Source organism: Colobus angolensis, unplaced genomic scaffold (genome assembly GCF_000951035.1).
Source record: "Colobus angolensis palliatus isolate OR3802 unplaced genomic scaffold, Cang.pa_1.0 Scaffold8, whole genome shotgun sequence".
NCBI classification, from domain to species: Eukaryota; Metazoa; Chordata; class Mammalia; order Primates; family Cercopithecidae; genus Colobus; species Colobus angolensis.
The window spans coordinates 13166935-13189429 of NW_012121820.1; positions in this window are offsets into that span (position 1 = coordinate 13166935).

Below are 22495 nucleotides of genomic sequence, written 5' to 3' on the forward strand. Positions count from 1 at the left end.
TCAAAATGCAGAAATCACCGGTCTTCTGTGTCCTTCGCGCTGGGAGTTGGAGACTGCAGCTGTTCCTATTCGGCCATCTTGCTCCGCCCCCCGATCCTCGACAAGTGTCCTTCTAAGAGACAGAAAAGGAGAAGATACAAAGAGACCCAAGGAAGAAGGCCATGTGAAGACAGAGGCAGACATTGGAGTGATGCTGCTACCAGCCAAGGAATGTCAGGAGCCACCAGAAGCTGGAAGAGCCTAGGCAGGATCCTACACTAAACCTTTGGAGGAAGCATGACTTTGCTGGCACGATTCAACTGACTTGTGACTTATTACACTGTGTGTAAGAGTAGAACGTTAGAAACAATTTGATATGCTCTAAGAGTGGATTGGTTAAATACATGTTGGTATAGTGGCAGAAGTGGAAAAATGCAGCCCTCAAACTTTATATTTTTATTGTAGTGAGATACCTAATAACTTGAGGAAATGTTCAAGATAAAATATTATATACATATACCCACATACATATCATGAAATATAATACATTATCCCTGTTTTAATGGTAAGAAATTTTGGGTAAAGAGAAGGGACATTTCTTGCTGAGGATTATATAGCTAGTAAATACTGAACACGAGTTCCAAACCCAGGACAAGGTCATGTTGTTATGGACTGGTTTGCATTCCCCCAAATTCCTGTTCTCGCAATCTTCACTCTCTAGTACCTCAGAACATAATCGTTTTTGGAGATAGGATTTTTAAAGAGGTAATTAAGATTAAATGAGGACTTTCTTTCCTCTGGGCCTTTTCCAGTATGACTGATATCCTTATAGGAAGGGGAAATTTGGACGCAGACAGGCGCTGAAGACCACGTGAAGGCACAGGGAGGAGGTGGCCATCTGCAAACCAAGGAGAGAAGCCTCAGAAGAAACCAACCCTGCCAACACTGTCACCTCAGACTCTAGCCCCAAGGACTGTGAGAAATACATTTCTATTATTTATGTCAATCTGTGGCACTTTACTATGGCAGCCCTGGTGAACTAATGTACATACCGAAGAACTTTTCTCAGCATGCCGTATTTTAATTATTTAGAGCTGTCTAATAGAAATATGCTATGAGCCACATATGTAATTTAAAATTTTCTAGGAACCACATTTAAAAAGCAAAAACAGAGGTGAAATTAATTTTAATAACACATTTTATTTAATCCAATAAATCTAAAATAGGATTATTTTAACATGCAACTTCTCAGAGACATTGTTAGTAAAATACTTTACATTCCTTTTTCCATACTATGTCTTTGTCTTTGTCTGTGTGTCTGGTGTGTGTTTACACGTATTAATTTGGATTAGCCACATTTCACATGGGCTAATATCCCCCTGTGGCTAGTTGTTGCCATGTTAGACATGACAGATATAGATAAGCCATTTTTTTCTGCAGATCAATTAAAAAAAAATCCTTGTTCTATTCTGTCAATACATGATCATTGTTAAAACGCATTTAAAAATTGAGCAAGTTTGATCTGGAATGTTATTCCTGGAAATTTTGTCTTTGCTTTGACATTAGCAACTCAAATAGCTGAGTTAGTTGTTCATCAAAAGACTAAGCTGTTTAAATATTTTGGCCATTAGCTTTCTTCCGTGGCATTAGACTGTAAGTATTCACAAGCTGATTCTAATCCTGGAAGATACAATATTAATGCCATAATTGCAAATGTTGAAATCCCGAAAGATCAAAATCCTGAAAATATGATTCTGGAAAAAATAATAAAAGATTCTTTAAAAAACATTTATGTACATGTTAAAACCGGTTTTCCTGAGAAACATATAAAAACATGACAGAATACTGCATAGGCTAATTTATACAATAAAATAGGGAATAATAACGCACATATTTTTATAAACATAAGCACCCAGGTATACTAAAAACATTTGCAGGAGCATAGCAGTTATGATCAGACAAATGTATTCATGAAGAAATAGATCAAAAAGCGAAATGTACGAATGCATATCATCGTGGTTGGTAATTGGCTGCAGCCAGCTTTATAACTGTGGTCACAGATTGTGTCAGACAACCTGTATTTTGATGAGACTGATCAAAACCCTCAATGGGTCACCACTGCATATGCAGTCTTGCAAAGAGCTGAGATCTCAAGAATTTTAGCTTTCAAAAATGAAAATGAACAAAAATAACATCACTTACTCTACGGAGGAAATGTCAATGTTTTTACGCTTGAGATCCAGAGAAGACTGTGGTCTATCAGTCGAGAACTGAAAGCGTCAGTACCTGGGGGGCTTCGTTGACCCCAAATGTGGGGCCAATGAAGTTAATAAACATCTTCCCTCCAAGAAAATTCTAGATCTCAACATTTTCACAAGTGAATTCTCTCAATATTTAAGAAGAAATAACACAGATTACAAACTCTTTCAGAAAATACAGGAAGAAGAAACACTCCCTAATTCATTTTATGACACTCATTTATGAAGCTATAATGCCCAAATCTGACAGATATTTCCTCCTGTTCCAAAAAAAAAAAAAAAAATTAAAGGAAGATAGAAAGAGAATTACTGACAAAAATCCTGGATGACAGAGCCTCAAAAACTCATAACAAAATGTTAGCAAATCAAATCCAGTAGGTATAATAACTGAAGTGCAAAGGCCAGCGAGCCTGGAGTACTGATGTCCAAAGCAGCAGAAGAGTCTGTCCCAGCTCTCAGAGAGAAATCGATTCACCTTCCGTACCCTGGCTGATTGGAGGGTGCATGCCAAGGTTGAGGGCAGATCTTCCCTACAGAGTTCACTCAGACTCACACTCATCTCCTCTGGAAACATCCTCATGGGCACTCCCAAAATAATGCTTTATTAGGTTTCTAGGGATTCCTTAATCCAGTCAAGTCGACACCTAAAATTAAATTCACAAGTCCACCTCTTGTCAACTTGGCACCCATGTGTGTGTCCTTAAACCATACTTTTAACTTCCAAGCAAAGACACTAACAGAGTAATCGTTCTCCCCAACCTGATGCAACTATCCTGTGATTGTGATTTTTGGAGTTTTAGATCTTATGAATTTTAGACTTTAGAAATGTGGACATCAGGGATTTCAACATTTGGGGTTATGGCATTTGGCATTGTGTCTTGTGGGATTATAATCCAAAGGAAAGCATCAAATTCAGAATATTCTTAGACCTGGAGGGAGATCCTTTTTGCCCCTCATCCCTTTCATCACATACCTCTACTAGCTCACTTGCATATTATTTGTAGCAGTTAAGGGACCATGCTTCTCTTTCCTTCACTGACATCTCACATCCAAGTTTTAATTTGCTGATGGCTACGGCACGTGAGCCAGAGATAACTGAATGGGTCTAGTATTTCCAGGATCTTATAAAAACTTTGCAGTAACCAGGAATGCAGATAAGTTGAGGAAGACTCAGTCGGAACCCTTCGCCATTGCTCTCAACCCTTACTGATTCACGAAGGGAATCCCTCATTTCTGAGTATAATTGAGGACATGATCAGCTGAAGGAGCAGAAGGAAGAGAAAAATGAACTACTAAATGCTGAATGTGTGCTTACGTACTAGTCATTTCATTGGTGCCAGCCAGCAGTGTCTCTATTGAGCAAAGCATGGTAGGTTTTCAAAGAAATCAGCTGGATAAATTCCAGTTTAAAATGGCATCTGGCTAGCCATTGCTGCCCCTGACACAGCCTCTCTTGATTTCCAATTAACCTATCTAATGAAGACACAGAAACAGTGCAGCCCTGCCGTCGTAAAAGTGGAGACGCTCTTTCCCTCTCCCTCTCTTTGCATTGGCTCAGAGACATAGCATCTGCAGCAATTAAAAAGTTGGATGGACATCTCTCAAGTCTGTGAGTACTGCTTTTTAAGGCAGCCAAATCTTGCCATCCTCAATATATTTGTTGAAGATCATATGTTTTGTAAAATGTCAGGATAGAATGTTGTGACCTTAATACACAGATCCTGGGAGGAATAGATACTATAAGTAAAGTCGTGTGATGAGGACAGAGACAAGGATAGACTGAGCAGCAGGGCCTGCTGGACACTGAAGACTGTAATGTGTTCTGCTGATTTTGAATGTCAGAGAATAAGGCAGGGAAAGTTGGAAGGAATTCCACTACAGTAGAGCAGAGCTCCATTAGATAAAAAGCTGGAAAAAAAAAAAAAGAATAATTGGTTTTAAAATAAACCCCTTCCCCAACGCACAAATAACCACATACCAAATTTTCCAAGTAAATATGGGGTCAACGAAGTTAATAAACATCTTCCCTCAAAGAAAATTCTAGGTCTCAACATTTTCACAAGTGAATTCTCTCAATATTTAAGAAGAAATAACACGGATTACAAACTCTTTCAGAAAATACAGGAAGAAGAAACACTCCCTAATTCATTTTATGACACTCATTTATGAAACTATAATGCCCAAATCTGACAGATATTTCCTCCTGTTCAAACAAAAAAAAAATTAAAGGATGATAGAAAGAGAATTACTGACAAAAATCCTGGATGACAGAGCCTCAAAAACCCTTAACAAAATATTAGCAAATCAAATCCAGTAGTATATATAAAAAGAATAACACATTATGACATATTTATTATGTCAGAATTATCTCAGAAATATAAAGTTGGTTAAACAATTAAAAATCCAACAGTATAATCCACTGCATTAACAGAACTAAGAAGAAACAGGTATCAAGGAGGAAAGACACTTGACAAAAAATGAACATTCCATGATAAAAACATTCTAGTAGTTAATCTAGTAATAAAACAATCTAGTAATGAAAGAGAAACTTCTCAATCTGATAAAGATATTTATTAAAAAGGTACATCAAACATCATACTTATTGGTGAAACATTGAACACTTTCTCACTAAGGTTGGAAACAAGGCAAAGATGCCCTCTCTCGCCATTCCTATTCAACACTACTGAGATTGCAGCCATTGTAAAAGGACAAAAACCAAACATTAAAAAAATGCATACAGATAGGAAGAGTTAAAATTGTATTTATTTGCTGGTGTCATGATTGTTTACATAGAAAACCTTAATGAATCTATGAAACAACTACTAGAACTAATATGTGAATTTAGAAAGCTCATAAGATTCAAGGTAAACATACACAAAGCAATTTTATTATTTATATACTAGAAACAAATGTTTGTAAAGTAAAATTTTAAGAAACCCTTTACAGATTATCAAAAACAAAAAATACCGAGGATTTGATTTCAGTATATGCACAAGACCTCTACACTGAAAACTATGAAACATTGCTAAGAGTAAATAAAGAAGACCCAAATCAATGGGTATTTATGGATACAAAGATACAGTGTTGTCAACTCTCCCAACTGACCAATAGATTCAACATAATCACAATAGAAAGACTTTCGCAGAAACTGAAAAAATGACTCTACTATTTATATATAAATGCAAGCACCTAGAATACTTTGATAAAACAATCTTGATCTTAAAGAAGAACAGTTAGAAGACTTATACTATCTGATTTCAAGACTCATTTTAAAACTAAAGCAATTAAGACAATGTGGTACTGGCATAACCATCAACAAGTGATTAGTGGAACAGAACAGAAAGCTCAGAAACATACTCCACTGGCCAACCAATTTTTGATGGAGTCACCAAAGCAATTCAATGCAGAAAGAAAAGTCTTTTAACTAAGGATGCTGCAATAGCCAGTTATTCTTGTGAAAAAAAGGACTTTAACTGCTACTTTATACAATACACAAACCACACAGTCTTCAATAGAAATATAGGATAGTATCTTTATGACTTAGGAATAGACTAAGTTTTCTTTGACAAGACTCAGAAAAACTGATAAATTACACTTCATCAAAGTTTGAAACTTCTGCTCGTAAATAGACATTGTTAAGAAAACTGCTCATAGACACTGTTAGGTAGGCAATCTACAAACTGGATAAAATTATAAGTAAAACAGATGTTATCTGACAATAGACTGGTATCCAGGATGTGTAAAAGACTCCTGCAATTTAATAATAATAGAGTAAAAACCCGATAAAAATGGACAAATTAATTGGACAGGCATTTCACAAAATATATACACCTGGCCAATGAACAGATATAAAAATACTCAATATCATTAGTCATCAGGAAAATTCAAACCACAATGTGATATCCTCATTCACCCTTCAGAAGTTCTAAAGTGAAAGATGGAAACAATCCCAATTGTCAAGAATGTGGAGCAACTGGAACTCTCATACATTGTTAGTGGGAGTTTGGCAAAATGTCTGATAATTTTTCATAAATCTGAACACATATCTACCCTGTGACCCAGAAATTTGAATCCCAGGTAATTAACCAAGAAAACTGAAAATAAGTGCCTACAGAAAGATTTGTACAAGAATGTTCCTAGCAAGATATTATTAATATATAATAATAATAAACTGGAAACAGCCCAGGTGTCTATCAATAGGAGAATGAATAAACACATGATGGTATATTCGTGCAATGGAATACTACTTGTGCAAAGGAACAAATTATTGAACATGCAACAGCACAGAGAAATCTCAAAAGGTTTTGTCACGTGAAAGAAGTCATCCACAAGAGTACATATAGGAACTGTATAACATAACATGTTGTTCTAAAATAGGCGAAACTAATTCATGGTGGAGAAAAACAGAATAGTGATTGATTCTTGGGGAAGGGATACTCATTGATGAAAAAGGGGCATGAGGGAATTTCCTGGAATGATGCAATGTTTACATCTTGATAGAGGTTTGGGTACATAGATGTATGCATTTGTCAAAACTCACAATATATAGTTAAGATTTTTGTCTTTCATTGTGTGTGCATTTTACCACAACAAAACTGTAAACAAATACTGAACTGCAGTTAATGATATGTATTCTGAAATATTTAGGAGGATATATACTGATATATATATATATATACACACACATACATAATTTAATTAAAGTGTATAAAAGACTCAGGATGGATTGATGTTCGGTTAGATGGATAGGTATGTGATGAATTGAATTGTCAATGGGAGAATCTGTATAAGTGCTCACTATAAAATTCTTTCAACTTTTTTATATACCTGAAACTTTGTTATAACATATTGGAAAGAAATCAAAATCAGATCTGCAAGCTTCAACTTAGAAATATAAAAAAAGAATGAATAGAAAGACAACTATATATCTAGTTGGAAAGATTTTATATTGCAAAGATATTAATTAGTCCCTCATTAATTAATACATTTAACGTGGCTTGGAATTTTGATTTTGAAAGTGATTCTGGATTTCGTTAGACAAAACAAGCATTGCCTCCTGCAACAGAAGTAAAAATGTCATTCTTATGTGTTTGACATATATACTACTGTAGTTAAAACAATATGGCATTATACAACAATTAAAATATAATGTCATGAAATAGAAGAGATAGTCCTGAATTGCATGCTAGAATACCTATAAGCTTAATAGAAGATAAAAGAAATGTTGATTATTTGGAAAGGGGTGAATTTTTTAATAAACGTTGGAATAAAATAAAATGAGAACCTTACCTCACGTTATCTCCTGAATTAAATTATAAATAGATTAAAGAGTTACTTTTTAAAATACAAGCAGTTATTGCTTTGGGCAGTTATGATATACACAAATTTTACTTAACACAGCATAGTGAAAAGTTAAGATTGCCAGTATGAAATACTAGAATAATATATAATAAATATTTAATTGATTTTCAGATGATGAAAGACATTCGAAGCCTAAGAGCAATAGAGGAGATCTTAAGGATAAGAATAATTTATTTGGCCACTGAAAAAAAGAATCTATATCTTTAAAAATATTATAAGCAACAGTAAAAGAAAAATGTCAAAATTGGAAAAATACTTACAGTATATATGGCAGAATGGTTACTATCCTTAATACATGCAGAGATTTTTAAAAAATCACCATATAAAAAAGAAAACCAAAGAAAAAATGGCCATAAGACTTGCACATATAATTTGCTGAAGCATCAAAAGACAATACATTTGTAAAAATATCTCATTATTATGGAAAACTTTACATTAAAAATGAAAGATACATTTTTTTTTTACATTCACAAAGATGAAAAAAAAAAAAAAAAACCCAAAAAACCTTCCCTGAGATAGTTTTGTTAAGTTTGTGTTTCCCTTGGAGACGAAGTCTTGCTCTGTCACCCAGGCTGGAGTGCAGTGGCGTGATCTCAGCTCACTGCAACCTCCACCTGCTGGGTTCAGACGATTCTCCTCCCTCAGCCTCCCAAGTAGCTGGGATTACAGGGACCCACCACCACACCTGGCTAATTTTTGTCTTTTTAGTAGAGATGGGGTTTCACCATGTTGGTCAGGCTAGTCTCGAACTCCTGACTTCAGGTGATCCACCCCCTTGGCCTCCTGGAGTGCTGGGATTGCAGGTGTGAGCCACTGCATTCAGCCTTGTTTTGCCTTAAGGGTGATGCTGGGGTGAGCATCCTATACATCTTGGATAACCTCTGATTATTTCCTCAGGATAATTATGCATATAGATGGTGTTTTCTTCTATTGATGTTTTATTCCTTAAGTTGGTTGGTAAGCATGTAAGGGTTTGTTATATAAATATATTTTAAGATGTTCAAAAGGGCATCTAATACATTAAAAGGATTTTGAATGGAAGAAACAGAGAAAATGCATGAAAAATATAAATAATGACTGTCACTGGAGGATATGATTATAGATTATTTCTCTTTTCTTCCTTATAGTTTTTCTTAATTTTTAAAAATTGAAGAAGAATCACTTAAAAAACAAAGAAGACACTCAGTTTATGTATTTGACATAGCTTTTATATCAGCACCCGTATGGTGCCTGGGATGTATGTGGTACTCAGTACACTTAGTAAAACAGCTTCATTGAGATATAATTTACATATCATACAATTCATCCATTTAAAGAGTACTATTCAATGGTTTTTAGTATAGTTACAGATATGTTCAGCTATCATTGCAGTCAATTTTAGAGTATATTCCTCAGCTTACAAAGAAACTCTGCACCCTTTAGCGATCACTCCCCTACCTTGCTATTTTCCCCAGCCCTATGCAAACACTAATTTACTTCCTGTCTCTATAGATTTGCCTATTCTGGCCATTACATTTAAATATAATTATATAATATGTGGTATTTTGTGACTGTCTTCTTTCAGGTACCTTAATTTTTTCAAAGTTCATCTATGTGGTAGCATATATCAACATTTCATTCATTGTTTGTGGCTGAATTTTATTCCAATGTATGGATATACCATATATTGTCTATCATAAGTTGATTTATGTTAATATTTGGGTTATTTCTACTTTTTGGCTACTATAAATAATTCATAGTATAATGCATTATTGTGAATAATTGCATAAACACTTGTGTAAAAGTTTTTTATGTGACATATGTATTCATTTTTCTTGGTTATCTATGATGAGTGAAATTGCTGGGTCATATGGTAACTCTGTGTTGAACTTTTTGAGGAACTTTCAGGCTGTTTCCCAAAGCGGTTTCACCATTTTACATTCCATCAGCAGTGTATGAGGGTTGCAGTTTCCCCACGGCTCCAACACTGATGTTTTGTTCTTTCTGATTTTGTTGCTATCTAAGCAATCCTAGTTGTTGTGAAGTGGCATCCCATTGTGGTTTTGATTTACATTTCCCTGCTTAATAGTTGAGTATCTTTTTATGTGTTTATTGGCCATTTGTATATCTTTTTTGGATAAAGGCCAATCCAAATCATTTGCCTATCTTTAAACTGGGTTATTTGTCTTTTTATTACGCAGTTTTAAGAGTGCTTTACATGTTCTAGAACAAGTCTCTTATCAGATACAGCACTTGAATATATCTTCGTTCATTCTTTGGGTTGCCTTTTCATTTTCTTTTCTTTTTCTAAATTTTATTTCTTATTATACTTTAGGTTCTGGGGTACATGTGCAGAACATGCAGTTTTGTTTTAAATTTTACTTTAGGTTGCGGAATACGCGTGCAGAACGTGGAGGTTTGTTACATAGGTATATCTATGCCATGGTGGTTTGTTGCACCTATTGACCCATCCTCTAAGTTCCCTCTCCTTGTCCCCCATCCCCTAATAGGCCCTAGTGTGTGCTGTTCCCCTCCCTGTGTCCATGTGTTCTCATTGTTCAACTCCCACTTATTAGTGAGAACATGTGGTGTTTGGTTTTCTGTTCCTGCGTTAGTTTGCTGAGGATGATGGCTTCCAGCTTCATTCACATCCCTGCAAAGGACATGATCTCATTCCTTTTTATGGCAGTGTAGTATTCCATGGTGTAGATGTACCACATTTTCTTTATCCAGTCTATAATTGATGGACATTTGGGTTGGTTCCGTAAGTTTGCTATTGTAAATAGTGCTGCAGAAAACATATGTGTGCATATGTCTTTATAATAAAATGATTTATATTCCTTTGGGTATATATCCAGTAATGGGATTGGTGGGCCAAATGGTATTTCTGGTTCTAGATCCTTGAGGAATAGCCACATTGTCTTCCACAACGGTTGAACGAATTTACATTCCCATCAACAGTGTAAAAGTGTTCCTGCTTCTCTACAGCCTTGCCAGTATCTGTTGTTTCTTGACTTTTTAATAATTGCCATTCCATTCTGACTGGCATGAGATGGTATCTCATTGTGGTTTTGATTTGCATTTCTCTAATGATCAGCGATATTGAGCTTTTTTTCACATGTTTGTTGGCCATGTAAATGTCTTCTTCTGGAAAGTGTCTGTTCACATCCTTTGCCCACTTTTTGATGGGATTGTTTGTTTTTATTCTTGTAAATTTGTTTAAGTTCCTTGTAAGTTCTGGATATTAGACCTTTGTCACATGGGTAGATTGCAAAAGTTTTTGCCCATTCTGTAGGTGGCCTGTACACTCTGATGATTGGCTTTTGTTGCAATTGCATTTGGTGTTTTTGTCATGAAGTCTTTGCCCATGCCTATGTCCTGAATGGTATTGCTTAGGTTTTCTTCTAGGGTTTTTATGGTTTTGAGTTTTACATAATAGGAGCTGTTTATGACAAACCCACAGCCAATATCATATTGAATGGGCAAAAGCTGGAAGCATTTCCTTTGAAAACTGGTACAAGATAAGGATGCCTTCGCTCACCACTCCTGTTCAACATAGTATTGGAAGTTTTGGCCAGGGCAATCAGGCAAGATAAAGAAATAAAGGGAATTCAAATAGGAAGAGAGGCAGTCAAATTGTCTCTGTTTGCAGATAACATTATTTTATATTTAGAAAACCCATCATCTCAGCCTCAAAACTCCTTAAACTGATAAGCAACTTCAGCAAATTCTCAGGATACAAAATCAGTGTGCAAAAATCACAGGCATTCCTTTACACCAACAATAGATAAGCAGAAAGCCAATTCATGAATGAACTTCCATTCACAATTGCTAGAAAGAGAGTAAAATGCCTAGGAATACAGCTAACAAGGGAGTGGGGACCTCTTCAAGGAGGTCCTCTTCAAGGACCTCTTCAAGGAGAACTCTTGAAGGACCTCTTCAAGGATAACTACAAACCACTGCTTAAGGAAATAAGCGAGGACACAAACAAATGGAAAAACATTCCATCCTCATGGATAGGAAGAATCAATATCATGAAAATAGCCATACTGACAAAAGTAATTTATAGATTCAATGCTCTTTCCATCAAACTACCATTGATATTCTTCACAGAATTAGAAAAAACTACTTTAAATTTCATATGGAATCAAAGAAGACCCTGTATAGCCAAGACAATCCTAAGCAAACAGAACAAAACTGGAGGCATCAGTAACCAAAACAGCATGGTACTGGTACCAAAATAGACATGTAGAGCAATGGAACAGAAGAGAGACCTCAGAAGTAACGCTACACATCTACGACCATCTGCTCTTCAACAAACCTGACAAAAACAAGCAATGGGGAAAGGATATCCTATTCAATCAATGGTGCTGGGAAAACTGGCTAGCCATATGCAGAAAACTGAAACTGGACCCCTTCCTTACACCTTATACAAAAATTAACTCAAGCTGGATTAAAACCTTTTCATTTTCTTAACAGTGTCTTTTAAAGCACAAAAATTTCTAATTTTGAAGTCCAGTTTATCTATTTTTTCTTTTGTTCCTTGTGATTTTGGTGATATTTCGAAGACTTCATTGTCAAATACAGGGTAATCAAAATCTACCTATATTTTTTTTTATTTTTCTGGTTTTACCTCTTGTATTTATGCCTTTGATCTATTTTAAATTAGTTTTTGTATATGGTATGATGTAAGGGTCGACCTTCATTCTTTTGTGAGTGGCTGTGCAGTTGTTCTGGCATTGTTTGTTGTAAAGGCTGCTCTTTCCTTATTGAATGGTCTTGGCATTCAATACCAGTTGGCCTTGTCAAAAATCAGTTGGCCACAGACATATCAGTTTAGTTCTGGATCCTCAATTCTATTCTATTGGTCTCTATGTCCATTCTTATGGTAGTAGTACATTGCTTTGATTATTGCTGCTTTGTAGTGAGTTTTGAAATTGAGAAGTGTGAGTCGTTCAACTTTGTTTTCTTGAAGATGATTTTGACTATTGTGAGACCTTTGAAATGACATAAGAATTTTATAATCAGTTTCAATTTCTACAAAGAAGCAAGCTGGGATTCTGATAGGGATTGTGTTAAATTTATAGATCAATTTGAGGAATATTGCCATCTTAACAATATTAAGTTTCCCAATCCATGAACCTGGAATGTTTTTAGAGTTTTGTAGGTCTTTTTTTATTTCTTTCAACAATATTTTGTAGTTTTCAGAGTTAAGTTTTATTTTTTTGTTGAATTTATTTATATTTTACTATTTTTAATACCATTGCATATTAAATTATTTTCTTTATTTTAGATTCCTCATTGTAAGTGTATAGAAATACAGTTGATTTTTGTATATTGATCTTGTGTCCTGCAACCTTGTTGTATTCATTTATTAGTTCTATTTTTTAGTGGATTCCTTAGTATTTTATATATATAAGATCATGTCGTATTAAAATAAAGATAGTTTTACTTCTTCCTTTCCAATCTGAATGTCTTTATTTCTTTTTCCTTTTCAATTGCCTGGGATAGAACCTCCAGAACAATGCTGAGTTGAAGTGGTAAGGGCAGACATCCTTGTCATGTGCCTGATCTTAAGGAGAAAGCATTCAGTTTCTCACCATTGAGTATGATGTAGCTATGAGTTTCTCATAGATGCTCTTTATCAGGTTGAGGAAGTTCTGTTCTATCCCTAGTTTGTTGAGTGTTTTTATTAAAAAAAAAAGGTGTTGGATTTTGTCAAAAGTTTTTTTCTGCATCTATTGGAATGATCATGTGATTTTTAAATTTTTTACTCCTTTATTTTTGCTTTCTATTCTATTGATGATTACGTTAGTTGATTTTTAGATGCTATCACTACACTTTTACTGAATGTGTCCTGGGCTAATAGGTACATTTGGAATTGAAATTGAACCCACAATGTGGTCTGAGGGGTACAGGCTGTGTGTAGCTGTTTTGGGAGGGCAAATGCCCTATCTGAATCTCTACTAGCTCTTTCCTTGCCTTCTTTTTGGTGCCAATGCAGTGCCCTGAACTAGTCAAGTCCAAACTCACACCTCCAGTCAGGTAGACGTGTTTCAGGTTAATTAGGGGCCTCAGTCAATTTAGTTCATGGGCTGTAATTACAAGCACCTAAGACCTGCAATTTCTGTTTTAATTAAAATAAACAGTGTGGAGGGGCTGACATCACACCAGGGCAACTGGTGTGCAAGGAATAGGTAATTACACCAAAGCAGAGTCTCTTGCTGTGAGGCAGGCTGTTGGGATCCACAGTGGAAGCTGGCCTTGGCCATCCTGGTGAATGCTAATTATTTGCTGCCAACCACAGCTCAAAACAGATGGGTGGGTGGGTCATGGCGATGACATTAGAACATGCTTCCTTCAAGTTGGGACTTAGCTGTGCTCTTTGGGGCATGTGTGTGTGTGAGAGTGTGTGGGTATTTACATGTGCGATGTCCCTTTAAATGTATTTAACATATAATATGCTTCTATGTATAAGTGCAATAGGATGAAAAAAATTCTGATTTCAACTGCAGTATTAGGGATCCTCTTGGGGAGGAAGTTACCCTTGCTTAGGAAAATAATCACCTGGAGAGGGTAAGACATATCTTAACTGCTCAGTCTTACAAATTGTAGGAATTTAGGGAAGGGGTAGAGCAGAGAAAAGGAAAATAATAAAAAAGAATGAAAATAAGCAGTCTGGGAACATGGTAGAAGAGGAAAGTCTGGAAAGAAGGTAGCCAGGGTGGGTCAAGGATGCATCAAAACGAGATATTTAATGCTTAATTTAAAATTGTTTGCATTCTATGATGTCAACTCCATCTGGCATTACAAACCTTTAGTAAAGTCATCGACACAAAAATGTCTTGTGTGAGTTAATTTTTTTGGGGGGAGGGGTAAAGATCAAGGAAGAATATTTTAATTCTGCATTTGAGCAGAAGTGCAGGAGATAATAGGTAAGAGAGAAAGTATACATATGTAACAAACCTGCATGTTGTGCACCTGTACCCTAGAACTTAAAATATAATTAAAAAAATTAAAAATATTTAAAAAAAAGAAAGGGAGCCAGGAGTGACAGAAGAGTGAAAGCCTTCGGGATTTTTCAGAAACCTCGATCAGGGAGCGGACTTGCCACAGGCCATGAGAGAGTCCACATTTATTTCAGGAAAGAGATCTCATCATGGCACTCTACCACCAGAGACCTTCCAATGGCTCCTTGGTGCCACCAAGATGTAGTATCAGCTTATTTAGATGGTGTAGTAGGCTGAAAATGCCCCTGAAAGATAATTGTTCCTAATCCCTGTAAATAATCCTTATTTTTTCTTTTGGAAAAAGACTGTTGCAGATGTGATTAAGTTAAGGATTTTAAGATGGGGAGATTATCCTGGCTTATCCAGGTGGGCCCTAAATACCATCACATGTCTCTTTATAAGAGGGAGGCAGAGGGAGGTTTTACCACACACAGACCAAGAAGCAAAGTGATCACAGGGGCAGATTGGAGCAATGCAACTGAGATCAAGGGAAGCTGGCAGCCCCCAGAAGCTGGAAAAGGCAAGCAACGGATTATCCTCTAGAGCCTCCAGAGGGAGCACAGCCGGGCTGACACCCTGATATTGGCCCACTGACACTCATTTTAGATGTCTGGCCTCTAAAGCTGAGAGATAGTAAATATTTGTTGTTTTAGGCTGCCAAGTTCAGGAAACTAATACAGATGGCTTCACTAGACCTTCAGGACCTGGCCTCTGCCTTCTCTCTATCCCCACTGCCTGATGTTCAGTAGGTCTTCATTTCTGGTCCACACACCTGTATGTGCTGATCTCCCTACACTCCTCTGGTCTCCACTGATTCTGAGAGGTGTGGCGTGCTAGACCAATTTGCAGATAAGGAAACAGTGTGCAAGCAGGACCATGCCCCTTACACCACTGCTAAGCTGGTATTTTGAGTCTGCACCCTTTCCCTGGCACAATTTCAGGCAGAGACAGTGCTTTCTTGTTCAGTCACCCAGGCTAAGGCTACGTGTCAAGGCAGATTGGGAAATCCCAGCTGCCTCAACTATGACCTTGCCAGGTGCACCAGATTGGTACCTTCGAGGGCACAGTGGAATAAGCACAGGTTTTGGTATAGGATGGAGCTGTGCCAGGATCCTGTCTTTGCTGCTTATGTGCCCTGGGACCTTGTGTAAATTGCTTAAATATTTTGAACCTCAGTTCTCTTATCTGTAAAATGGGTCTTATAAAAGTGACCATTGAGGGTTGTTGATGTCTTTAATATATGTTTATGGAGCACTCACTCTATGTGGAAAAGCCAAAGTCCCCTCCTTTGTCACGGTGCATTTGCTTAGGTATTGAGAGAGGAAAATAAGACGTGGAGCAGGTGTCCTCTCCCCTGGCCTCTCCACATTGTCTGAGGCTCCTTTTTCCCAGGTGGCTGTAACTGGCTCCCTTCCCCAGCCTAAGGGAAATCTCTGAGGGGACAGTTTTGGGCCAAGAGTCAACAAATGGGCAGAGCGAGGGGCTGAGCATGCATTTGGGAGTGGAAGCAGCCTTGATCTTCCACTCATGCCATAACCCAGACTTTTAACAGCTGGGAGGCAGCCATCACTTTGGTAGAAAATAAAGTTTCTAAGTATGACAGGCAAATGGGTATAATGAGTGAGCTCTGGACACCTTTTCTGGACCCACAGTGCATAACCAGGGGCTCTCAAGAGAGGAAACAGAGATGAGTTCTGCTATGCATGCTCACGTGTGAATGCATGTACACACAAACACGCAGACCTGCCCAGGGAGCTGCCACACACACAGACACACATGGGCCACACAAGTGTCTATGTATACCCACTCACGCTTTGTATTGCTATTGCATTTGTACTTGTTATTTCAGAGCCATAGTTTGTCTTCCACAACTGGAGGTTTGAAAAGAATGATGAGGACATTGAATCTCAGAGATGTAAAGTTCTTTCGTCAAGATCACACAGCTTTTATAGAGCAGAATTAAGCTTCGAGCCCAAGGTTCCTAAATGTCTCCACTAAATATCTCCACCAAATTAGGCTGCCTTTCTACACACACGCGTGCACACACACACACACACACACGCTCTTTCACCTGTTTTAGACAACACAGTATCATGGTGGGACTGTCTGAGCATAGACTGCAGTCAAATACTAGCTCTGCTGCTTTTTCATTATGTGACCTTGAGCCAAGTCACCTCACCTTTCAAAGTCTCAGTTTTCTCACCTGTAAAATGGAGATAATAAGCGAATGTATTTCATAGGGTTGTAGTGAGCATTAAAGGAGATAAAGAATGTAAAGTTCATGGCGCCTTGCCTATCACATAGTGCTCAATAGATATTTGTTATTTCTAGCACATACCAAGCACCTTTCTAGCCACTGGGGATCCCCGGGAAGTCAAGTACCTTCGGTTAGGGTGATTACTGAAAAGTTATTTTTAATGTGACTTAAAAGGAAAGGCAATAAACCATCTAGCACATCCTGGTTCCAGAAGCCAGATGAAAGGAAGTTTAGAACAGAGGCTCGTGGTGGTGCTAAAATTCCCACCAGGGTCTACTATTTGGGGCCACTTGTCTATCCACCTGCCCAACCTATAGACCTGTGCATGGTTTAGTTCAAGGTCTTGGGTCTGGGCAGGCCTAGAGAGATGAGCCCTGTGGCACACAGGGCAGTTTCCTCATGAGCACTTGGGATGGGGGGCCAGTCCTTGATCATCTTATCCCAGAGATCTGCACACACAAGCTGCTACAAGTTTGTAGAGGACAAGAGACAGCAGCGCCCCAGACGCTTCTGCGGTTTGTCTGGGCAGAATGTCTCCCTTGCCTGGGTTGGGCTGGGCTGTCTGCTCCCTGGGGCCGCCTTGGGGTCTGAGAAGCCAGGATCCGCTGCGGGGAAGCCTGTTTCCAGCCTGTCCTGCATGCCAACCTCGAGCTCCAAGCCCCGGTAGGATTATTATTGTTCACGGTGACAATTTGAGCCCCTTTGCACTCATGGCTGAAGAGGGGTTTATGATAGCCCTACCTCATTGTGTTGTCATGAGGATTAAGTGAGGCAATGCATGAAGCGCACCAATTTTGGCATATTGCATGTGCCCCATAAACGTAGCAGCAATCACCGTTGTTGTTACTATCACTGTTACTATCCTTGTCATGTTGTCATCAACATTATCATCATTGGATCCTTAAGGCAGGCTGGCCTGGGATTAGAACCAGTCACTAACCATGTGACGTCAGGCGAGTAACATCTCTGTGCCTCAGTTTCCTGTAATGCAAACTGGTTGTTCTTTTTGAAGCCTCCTCCCTCCAGCCTTGTTCAGAATCTCTTGCTGAATGATTCTAACAGCCAACCCTGTGGGAAGTGGAAAGTGGCCTTACTTTTTTGAACCTCAGCGAATAATGGGACAAATATAATAAGTCACTCACAGTGCAATTGGTAGAATTAAGAAGGTCAATCAATGTAAATTGCCTTGCTCAGTGCCTAGCACACAGTAGATGCTCATAAATGTCTGCAGCTTGGTCAAGAGGCCTGCCTTCCATGACCATTCGCAGCAAGGAGCTGGGAAGGTGAGTGTTTTGGTCCATGCACTGTGGAAACAGAAGCAGAAAGATTTCTTGTTTTCACCTGGTCCTGTCATCACTGGCCTTTGATGACATGTAGCTCCACAAAACTCAGCTCTCTGGGGCAGTTTTTTGTTTCCTATGAACTTCTGGCAGTTTTCCTCAGTGTCTTTTGTGAGCAACTCCTCAAGTTATCTCTTCATTGCTGATATTTTTCAGAATTCCATTTCTTGTCATTTCTTCTTTGCACTAGGGCATTTTTTCCATTTGCAAAACTCACTTACTCCTCTGTCTGGGTCACCCCCAAGTCATCTACTGCCCTGAGTTTCCTGCTGAACTCTAGATCTAAGTATCCAACAAGCTACTGAAATCGGCACTTGGATGTACTGGAGGAAACTTGAATCCATCGGTGCCAAACCTGACTCATCATTTTCTCAAACCTGCTCTGTCTTCTGCCTTTCACATCTCAGTGATAGCACTACCATCCATAAAGTTGTCTAATATGTGTTATCATCCTACACTCCTTCCTTTCTCATATTACATACACTCTGTTTATCCTTCCCTTTATCCTTCTTTTCTTCTCCCCTTCCTCTCTCCCTCTCTGCCTCCCCTCCCTTCCCTCCTTTCCCTTCCTTTCCCTTCCCTTCCCTTCCCTTTCCTTCCCACCTGCCTTCCTTCCTTCCTTCCCACCTGCCTTCCTGCCTTCCTGCTTCTCAACAAGTATTTGAAGTATACTGAATGTTTGCTATGTGTCAGTCACTGTTCTAGTAGTTGGGCTACTAGGCCACTAAATCCTCTTATTATTACCCATAAATATCTAAGAATTGTGTCAGCCAGTTTCTCTGTTGCAAATGACAGAATATGAAACTAGGAAGAAAAGTTATTTAGCAAAATATGTCAAGTAGCCCCCATAATTGATGGAGGAGATGGAGAAACTGGCTTGAGGCCAAGCTTCTAAGAACATCCAAAACCACATTGCAGATCTGGCTTAATGTTGAGACTTTGATTGCTGTTGCTGAAGCTGCCACTGAATACTAGATGCCAGAAACCTGACTTTATTGCAAGTGACCACTGTCACCAGCATCAATGTCACTTCTAGGTTGGCAATTTGGCTTGGCAAACATGCTGCCCTGAAAGCTGGTGACTTGGTTGTTTCCTACACCAGCAAAACTGTGCATGAGCTCCAAATAGACCATTTCCTCAAATTGACCACTTCCCAACTGGAGTGTCTAGTTGCTGAAGGCTGGTTATGTGCTCATGGCATAGCAGCAAGGGAGTCTGGAAATCACTTGAGTTCCGACTTCTACATCAGAAACTGGAACTCATTATGTCTTATTTCCTCCAAATTGCAAAAAACTTAAAAAGATAATGAAGAAAAAAGCTGGCTTGGTGGCTCATACCTGTAATCTCAGCCACTTGGGAGGCTGAGGCAGAAGGATCACTTGAGACCAGGAGTTCAAGAGCAGTCTGGGCAACACAGTGAGGCCCCCAACTCTACAAAAAACTTAAAAAATTAGCTAGAAGTGGTGGTGCATGCCTGTGGTCCCAGCTATTTGGGGAACTGGTGGAGGGGTATCACTTGAGCCCAGGAGTTTGAGGCTGCAGTGAGATGTGATCATGCTGCTGTACTCAGCCTGGGCAACAGAGCAAGACCCTGTCTCTAAAACAACGAACAAACACAAACATTAATGGGCAGCCACACACGTGAAATAACAAATTTCTGCCATAGAAATCTATCTCCTACCCTTCGTCATCACTACTGATGCTCCAGGCCCATCTTGAGATCTCTCACCCTGGTCTGTGTCTGATCCAGTTCTCCCTCTGACACAATTCTAACACTGGCTGCTCAGCATTCTTCTGCGCCTCCCCATTGTCTTAGTACCTCAGTCACCTCATGTGGTCTGTCAGCCTCATCCTCTGCCAGTACACTTTCTACCTCCCCCTACTTCCACTCTTCCAGAAGAAATAAAGAGGGGGAAGCCATGACAGTCATTGGATGATAGTTTCTCAGTGGCATTTTGACGATGACATGGTGACTCCTCTCATGGATCCAACATAACCTACAGTCTTACAGGAGGGTGGGGAAGATTTTGACTGAGGGCACATACAGAGCCTGCCTGTGGCTGTCTTGGTAACACTTTAAGTAACGACTTTCAAATATTTCCATTGGACCAGAAGTCTCACCACTGGGGCTCCCATGTCTGGGTTCAGCAACTCTGTGTATGTTCCTATAAATAGTAACCTATTGAGAAGGGCCCCTTATGCCTAAGACTTTGAAAAAAGGAGTGTTTCTGTGTCTGTCTCTGTCTTTTTGCTTCCTTCTCTCTCTGGCCTCTCTCCACTTCTTAATTCCAAAGCTGGGGCCCAGCCCTCACCCCTCCTCCCTTGCCTTAACCTGATGCAATTGCACCTGACAAAGCCAACAGGGCAGTGAGCCATGAGAGAACTGGTGGGGAGAGGGATTAGGGGGAGAGCTCATCACCCAGTGAGCACGGGCCACCAAGCTTAAGCAGAACAGGATGAATAATTGTTTCAGGACCAAAGTCATGACTACAGGGTGTGATCTCACCCTTCATAACTGCAGACTCAGAGAAGCAGGGGAATTTTCAAAGGAAACCTTTCCTGGTGTTAAAAAGAGGGAGAATCTGAGGTTAGAAGCAGCCATGTGAAAACTTTTCATTCTGCTAGGAGTGACTGGTCTCAGATTGACTAGGGGCCAGGGAGGACAGCCACACTGGTCAACCAGGCTCTTCAGATTGGCCTCCAACCTCGCCCAGCCCTGACCAATCCTTGACCCACCCTGACAAGTACAGGAAGTGCGTTGGGAACCTCAGCCCCACCCTGGGTGGGGTTCAGAGTTTTCTCTGTTAGTTGGAGCCCCAGGCCTGGTGTGCGTGTGTGTTTCTTGGATGCTCATGTCCTTCATGCTTTAGCCTATGTGCACACCTTCCCTTTGGTTTCCCTACCCAGCTCTCTTTTGGCTGAGGCCTATGATAAAATTTGTCTGAACCAGCTGGGGTGCTGACATTCTCTCCATTCCCTGACTGGGCTGTCCTTCAGGTTAAATGTACCCCACATGCCTGTGATCTTGACACTCCCAGGGGTGGACTTTCAGTACCACCTCTGCAAATAACAATACAAACACATTATTAGTAACAATCATTTATGTACTGATAATTACTCAAGTGTACACAGAGAAAGTTTCCCATGCTTTGAAGGCCATATTCTCATTGGTTAATACTACCTAAATTCTAATTCTGGATTGCTTATTAGTGGGGAACTTTGGTTACATTATTTCACATTCTTTCATGAGCGTCTGTTTTCTCCTCTGTGAAATGGGCATGATGTTAGTGTGCATAGATAAGAGGGCGGTTGAGAGGATTAAATGAGATGATACACATAAAGGGCTTACCACAGTTCCTGGGAGATAGTAAATAATAATAATAAAACCAATAGCTTTCATTATTCATTTTTTAAAAAATCATTTTATTAATAATTAAGGTATAATTATCACATGACAAAATGCACTCATTTTAAATGACCAATCCAATAAATTTTGACAAATGGATATACTCATTAACCCATTAACTACAATCATAATCAATCTATGGAACATTTCCATCACTCCTAAATGTCTCCTTGTGATACTTCCCAGAGACCCCCTCCCTATTCCCCACCCCTGTCTTCCACCACTGGACCCAGGCAACCACTGATTTATCTTCTGTTACTTTAGATTAAACTTATTCTTTCTAGAACTTATAAATAAAATCATATAGATTTATTATTTTGTGTTCTGGCTCATTTTGCTCAGTCAGGTGTTTTTCAGACTTATATATGTGATGGCATGTATCGGTACAGTGTTTTGCTTCTTGTTATTGCTGAGTATGATGATATTATATGGATGATACAACAACTTTTGTGTCTGTTCACCAGTTGATGGGAATTTGAATGGTTTCCAGTTTTCAGTTACTGTGAATAAATTTGCACTAAACATTTGCACACAAGTGTTTGTGTGGGCATCTGTGTTCATTTCTCATGGGTAAGATTACTAGGTTATATAGTAGACATATGTTTAACTTTGTAAGAAACTGCCTGAATATTTTCCAAAATGGTTGTACTGTTTTACATTTCCCACCACAGTGTATGAGAGTTCCAGTTGCTCCATCTATTTGTCAACACTTTTTGTCAGTCTTTTTAATTTTAGTCATCCTAATTGACATACCATATGATCTCATTTTGCTTTTTTACTTCCAGTCCCTGATTATTAATGATTTTTTAATGTGAACATTGACAATTTGTGTATCTTGAGAAACATTTTGCCTACTTACAAAATTTAGACTCTTCCAACTATTGAGTTGGAAGAGTTCTTTAAAT